Source organism: Arachis hypogaea, chromosome 20, assembly GCF_003086295.3.
Source record: "Arachis hypogaea cultivar Tifrunner chromosome 20, arahy.Tifrunner.gnm2.J5K5, whole genome shotgun sequence".
NCBI lineage: Eukaryota > Viridiplantae > Streptophyta > Magnoliopsida > Fabales > Fabaceae > Arachis > Arachis hypogaea.
The window spans coordinates 76,219,952-76,227,284 of record NC_092055.1 but is presented as its reverse complement, the minus strand read 5'-3'; the positions used below and the strand labels follow the sequence as shown (position 1 = coordinate 76,227,284).

The following is a 7,333-nucleotide window of genomic DNA, read 5'->3' as shown; positions in this document are numbered from 1 at the left end:
ACTTACTTAGAATGCAAGAAAGTGCATAAAACCAAATGAAAAATAAAGAAAAAGGCTAGTAAAACTAGGCTACGATGACTTGTCATTAATAGGCACAGAAAGTGTGCATAGGCACACTCTGAAATGTTTTTCTCCTTTGTTTTCTTCATGTTTTCTCGCAATTGCATGGTTTTCTTACACTCTTATTAAGCCATACTAACCTATTACACATGAAATCACTCATCAAAACCATCAAGGCATCGAATGGAATGAAAGTGGAATAAAATTGATTAAATTAAGCACAAAATAGCATATTTTCACAATTAGGCATAATTTAGAGAGAAAACACAAAAGCATGCTATTTAGATGAATAAATGTGAGTTTATATGATGAAATCCACTCAAATCAATCCAAAATTTATCATCAAATATGGATTCATCAATTCTTCCACACTTAAACAATAGCATGTCCTCATGCTAATCACAATCAAAGAAGAAGGGTAAAAGGACAAGCAACTTATTCAATGCAACTACTTACATGCATGCAACTATGCTAAATGTTAACTACCTCTATCTATAATATGGTTCCTATGGAGTTTGGCAAAAACAAACAATAGAATTCCAATCAATCCAAAACAAGCCTTAGGGCCAAGGCAAAGAATCATTGCAATGTGATCAATGTCCAAAGATTTGATTTGAAATTTTCAAAAACTAACAAGAAACTTGCAAGAAGCTACAAGATAAGCGATAGAAACATATAATTGAGCAATTGAACCCCTCACCGGATGTGTATACACTCTAATTGCTCAGTGTTTAGGGCTTAATCACTCAATTCTCCTTTAATCATGTTTTCTAAGATTTGCTAGTCATCTAACAATCAACACATACTTGATGCATGAATGCAAATATCATGAGGTCTTTGGAGGGTTGTAATGGGGCTAGGGTAAGGGTAGGATTAATATGGTTAAGTGAACTAGTAGATTGGATCTTTGATTAGCCCAAGTATCCCACCTAATCTTATATCAACCTATGTACACAAAAGAAACCAACCTAACTTCCCATTCATCTCCTTTTTCACACTCACTCATGCATTTTCTTTCCAATTCACACATATGCATTCTTTATTTTCATTATTATTGTCATTTCTTTTTTTTTCTTTTTCTCTTTTTTTTAAAAAGGTATATACACCAAAATTTCTCTTTGATCATAAAAGGGAGATGCATATGTTTTAAGTAATAAATGCATGAGTGTTTACCCATTTTTCTAAATTTTCACAAAGAATACCCAAAGTAAACTCATTACCAATGTTTCCCTACAAATCTTCCCCCACACTTGAATAACACATACTACTCAACCCAAACTAATCAAAGATACAATTAATGGAAATTAATGGTTTTTCGCATAGGGCAAAAGATTTGCTTAAAATTAGAATGAAGGGGAGTTAAAAGGCTCAAAATTGGGTTACAATGGTAAATGTAAGGGTTTCCCATATGAGTTAGTGAGTTCAATTTCAAAAAATGGCCTCAATCATACTAAATGCATTCAAAAAACCAAATATAGGACATAAAGATTCAAGCAAATCTAAGATCATAATCATAAAGGAGTATAACACACTAGAACAAAATTTTGTGGTTGAAAATATATAACCACACCATTAAGGCTCAAATCTCACTAAGTGTTTTATTCTAGCTCTTTTCTATGTTCCATAAGAAGAATACTTCAAGCAAGTTGAAAAATAATATTTTCAAATCTAATCAATGGAAAGCTCTAGAAGGGATTTCTTGAAGATTCTTTGTAGTTTTTACCAACTTATTTCCTATACTAGGCAACATGCAGATGTTTACTACTATAAAACTATAAGCAAACTAAAGTGCAACACAATGAAATAATAATCAAATATTCACAAAAACCTAACTATCACACTAAGAAAATAGTGCAAGGTATTGAGGAAGAGAAATTTACGCCCCAAAAATTGTGGATCCTCCCCCACACTTAAACATTGCACAGTCCTCTGTGCATGCACTCAATCCAGGGGTGAAGAACTATGAGGCTCCACCTTCATCTGGTGGGCACTGGGGCTCCGACTGCTGTATAAAACAAATAACAGAAATTAAGGAAAAGTTAGATGTGTGTGGTATGATAAAAGACAATGTGTATATTCTAAGTGTACACGGTTTAGAACACACACATTGACCGGGTAAAATGGTAACCACACAATCAAAAGGAATAGCATGTGTTCCTCAATTAAGTAGCCTAGGTTGTAAGTAAAGAATAAATAAGAGAGATGGCATAAACAACCCTAGGTAACCACAATTAAAGTGAATTGAATTTTGAGATGTTAGATATTGAAATTGTGTAATTGGAAGCGTAAAATTGATATAGAAGCACAATAAAGAATAACCAATCCAATAATGAACAGAAAACTCCTTATTCATCACGAAACATAATGAAAATGTCACATGGCAAAGGTACTTGTTGCAAAAAGTGACAAGCTTGATAAAAATCAAGTTAAATCACTCAAACAAATGCAATGCATTAACAAGAACAAGTATCGGTCATGTGATGAATTTGATATGAAATCATGATGAATGATGAGCGAATAATTTATACCCTTTTTTGCATTGTTTTTACATAGTTTTTAGTATGTTTTAGCTACTTTTTATTATATTTTTATTAGTTTTTATGCAAAAATCATATTTCTGGACTTTACTATGAGTTTTTGTGTTTTTTTTGTAATTTCAGGTATTTTCTGGCTGAAATTGAGGGATCTGAGCAAAAGTCTAATTCAGAGGCTGGGAAAGGACTGCAGATGCTGTTGGATTCTGACCCTCCTGCACTCGAAGTGTAATTTCTGGAGCTACAGAAGCCCAATTGGCACGCTCTCAATTGCGAAGGAAAGTAGACATCTTGGGCTTTCCAGCAATATATAATAGTCCATACTTTGCCCGAGATTTGATGGCCCAAACTGGCGTAAAACGCCAACTAGAGACTCTTTTCTGGCATAAAACGCCAGAACTGGCACCAAAACTGGAGTTAAACACCCAAACTGGCATCCAAGCTGGCATTTAACTCTAGAAATGGCCTATACACGTGTAAAGCTCAATGTTTAGCCTAAGCACACACCAAGTGGGCCCCAGAAGTGGATTTTTGTACTATATGCACTTAGTTACTTATTTTCTGTAATCCCTAGTAACCAGTTTAGTATAAATAGCATTTTACTATTATATTCACATCTTTGGAATCTATCTCTAGAAGTTTAGTCCTTAGACATTGGAGGCTGGCCACAAGGCCATGCTTAGACTACTTTCTCTTATGTATTTTCTACGGAGGAGTTTCTACACCTCATAGATTAAGTACGGAGCTCTGCTGTTCTTCATGAATTAATGCAAGTATTATTGTTTCTCTTTCAAATCATGCTTACTTCTTCTCCAAGATATACTCTCGTACTTAATTCAGTTAAGTCAGAATGAAGGGGTGACCCGTGACAATCACCCACTATCTTCGTTACTCGCTTAACCAAGATCCGCGTGCCTGACAACCACAAGCGGTCTACATGATGTTCAATGTAGTCATTGGACGACAGCCGGAGTGTATTCTCTTAGGTCGCTAATCCACAATTTGCATCGCCTCTCCTGACAACAGAACATCCGAATCTGTGAGATTAGAACCTTCGTGTTATAAGCGAGAACAAATTGGTAGCATTCCTGAGATCCGGAAAGTCTAAACCTTGTCTGTGGTATTTCGAGTAGGATCTGGGAAGGGATGACTGCGACGAGCTTCAAACTCGTGAATATTGGGCACAGTGACAGTGTGCAAAAGGATAGAGAGATCCTATTCCGACGCTACTGAGAACCGACAGATGATTAGCCGTGCGGTAGCTGATGCTAGGGTATCTTGGCCAGTTTCACTGACCTTTTCTTTACTGTTTTTAGGATAGTTTCATGCATTCCCTTAGGAAATATGCTAGTTTTGGGTAGATATTCACTTACACCTTGATTCAAGCATACATTGTGCATTTTACATTAATTTATAAGGATTTTGCATGAGTTTAGTGACAAATTGTATGTTGCATTACCCATGACTTGGACTAGAACTTTGATGCACTCTATTGCTTGATTTTAGGACCAAAAGAAGCAAGGAATGGGAGGTAACTTGCAAAGTTAATGAGAAAAGTGATTGCCAATAACGCTCTCGAAGCCATCATTGACCACGTTAAGAGTCACGTTAACTAAGTTAACGAGAACTCTAACGTGGAGAGGGGAAGTTGAGCCAACGTTAGTGACACTTAACATTGTCACTAACGTTCGCAAATGCTCATAAGTGGCCACATTAGAGTCCACGTTAATTTAGTTAACGTGGCCTCTAACGTTAGAAGGGGGGAGAAACGCCAACGTTAGTGACATTCAACATTGTCACTAACGTTGGCCTAAGGAGAAATATACCACGTTAACTCCCACGTTAACTTGGTTAACGTGGGAGCTAACGTAAGAAGCAAGAGTGGTCGACAATGTTAGTGACACCCAACATTGTCACTAACGTTGGAAGCAACCACATAACCCCCCAAGGAGCAACGTTAACCTCCACGTTAACTTAGTTAACGTTGAAGCTAACGTTGATGAGTGAAAGAATGGCCAACGTTAGTAACACTCAACATTGTCACTAATGTTTGGGATGGCTAAGCATGGCCACGTTAGAAGCTACGTTAACCTAGTTAATGTGGACTCTAACGTGAGACATAGGGGCACCTTGGAACGTTAGTGACAATGTTGAGTGTCACTAACGTTCTCGAAGGATGGCAAGCCCACGTTAAAGAGCCACGTTAACTAAGTTAACGTGGGCTCTAACGTGGGAACAAAGGGGTCTTTTCAAAGTTATTGGGAATGTTAAGTCTCAATAACGTGTGCGAAGGACTTAGAGGCAACGTTAGTGGCAACGTTTGTGCCACTAACGTTGAAGTTAACGTGGCTTTTACTTAGGAACGTTAGTGAGAAAGTTGATTGTCACTAATGTTCTCGAACTCATATTTTCACTAAACGTTAACACCCCTAACGTCCTGAGCTAAAGTCTCTGCCCACTTCACATTTTCTCTTTGCAAGTAAAGCCAAGCCCAAATGAAGAAGAGAACTGCTTCAAACTCAAGATCCAAAGGCCCAAGACTTGAAGAGCCAACTATAAGCTGAGAAAAGTAGTATATATCGGAGTAGCTTTGAATTGTTTAGGAGTTCTGGAAATTGGGGGGAAAAGAGAACTACTCTCTGTATTTTACCTTCTCTGTATTTTCTAGTTTTATGATGTATTCTCCATCTTTGTTTTTATTTTCTAGAGCTATGAACAACTAAACCCCTTTCATTGGGTTAGGGAGCTCTGTTGTAGTTTGATGGATCAATACTAATTTTCATTATTCTTCTTCTATCTTTTCTCTTGATTTTACTTGAAAGCTTTCGATCTTCATCCAATTGGATAGTTATCTTGGAAAATAAGCTATTCAAACTTGGATCTCTTCTGAACCTTGAAAGAGGAATGAAGAGATCAAGCTAGAAATGCTTTCTCATGCTGGACCAAATTGGGTTTGGATGGGTATGTGACTATAACCCTCTCAATACTTGATTTGGGAAATGCATGTGGTATAATCAGTGACCATACTTCATCTCTTCTCATGAGCAATTGACCAAGGAATTGGCTATTGATCAAGATTTGAGAGATTAAATTTGTAATTCAATCAATTAAGATTGCCAAGGAGATCAATGAGTGCATTGATTGAGGAAGAGATGAAAATGAACTTGATCCGGAGAATTGCAACATCTCCTAAGCCCAATGAACTCCCCATCTCTGATCTTACCCATTCTCTTTAATTTCTGCCATTTACTTTTATGAGCAAATCCCCCATTCCCATTTACAATTCTGCAATTTACTTTCAGTCATTTACTTCCAGTCCTTTAATTCTAGCATTTACTTTTCTGTTATTTACATTCCCGCCATTTTATTTTCTGCAACTCTCAACCCAAATTCTGGATTTGCTCAACTAGAACATTCTTCTAATTAAAGTTGCTTGATCAATCAATCCCTGTGGGATTCGACCTCACTCTATTGTGAGTTTTTACTTGACGACAAATTCAGTACACTTGCCGAAGGAAATTTGTTGAGAGACAGTTTCCACCCGCATCAAGTTTATGGCGCCGTTGCCGGGGAATTGATTGTGCATCAACAATGATTAAATTGGAAGATCACTAGATTGAGCATTTTTCTTTTGTGAATTTCATTTTCTGTTTGAGTGATTTACTTTCTGTTTTAGTTAAACTTCTTTCCTTCCCCCTATACTCTTTTGTTTTTCTTTGTTATTTTCAATTCTGTTTGCTAACCCACTAACTGTTTGATATATTGCATCACCCACAACTAACAGTAATTCTGACAAAAATACTTTCTGCACATATCTTTTCTTGCTTGCACTTGATGGTTGTATTACAGGGAGAAGAAGTGGGGCTTCAACTTCCTTTGATTCTGAACCTGAGAGGACCTTCCTTAGATTAAGGAGGGAGGCAAGAGGAAAGAAAGTGGTTGGTGCTGAGGAATAGGAGGAATTCTTTGAACCAAACATAGAAGACAACATGGAAAACCATCATGAAGAAGAGGATCACAACCATGGGGGAGGAGGTAGAGCAAATCATGCTGGGGAGGATAGAAGAGTTTTGGGTTCTTACATCAATCCAAACCCAGGCAATTGTGGAAGTAGCATCCAAAAGTCAACAATCCATGCCAACAACTTTGAACTTAAACCACAGCTCATCACCCTTGTTCAGAACAACTGTTTGTTTGGAGGAGGTGTTCAAGAAGACCCCAATCAACATTTGACCACCTTCCTGAGAATATGTGACACAGTGAAGTCTAATGGTGTTCATCCTGACACCTATAGACTGCTCTTATTTCTATTCTCACTCAAGGACAAGGCAGCCAAGTGGCTGGAATCTTTCCCAAGGGAAAGCTTGACAACTTGGGAAGATGTGGTGAACAAATTCTTAGCAAGATTTACCCTCCTCAAAGAATCAATAGGCTGAGAGCTGAGGTCCAAACTTTCAGGCAACAAGATGGTGAAACTTTGTATGAAGCATGGGAGAGATTTAAGGACCTCACAAGGAGGTGTCCACTGACATGTTCAACGAATGGGTGCAGCTGGACATTTTCTATGAAGGGCTCTCTTATGAGTCAAAGAAGGCCGTAGACCATTCATTCGGAGGATCCTTGAACAAGAAGAAAACTATTGAGGATGCTATAGATGTCATTGAAACAGTAGCAGAGAACGACTACTTCTATGCTTCCGAAAGAGGGAACACAAGAGGAGTAATGGAGCTAAACAATGT

At 37.6% G+C, this 7,333-nt stretch overlaps 1 non-coding gene across 1 annotated transcript; it reads right to left on the bottom strand.

The window, feature by feature from the left end:
- Nucleotides 1–7,023: 7,023 nt before the first annotated feature.
- LOC112788576 (small nucleolar RNA R71) lies at nt 7,024–7,126 on the bottom strand. The gene has a single exon (XR_003195936.1). It is a non-coding gene; the product is annotated as a small nucleolar RNA R71 (small nucleolar RNA).
- Nucleotides 7,127–7,333: the final 207 nt, after the last annotated feature.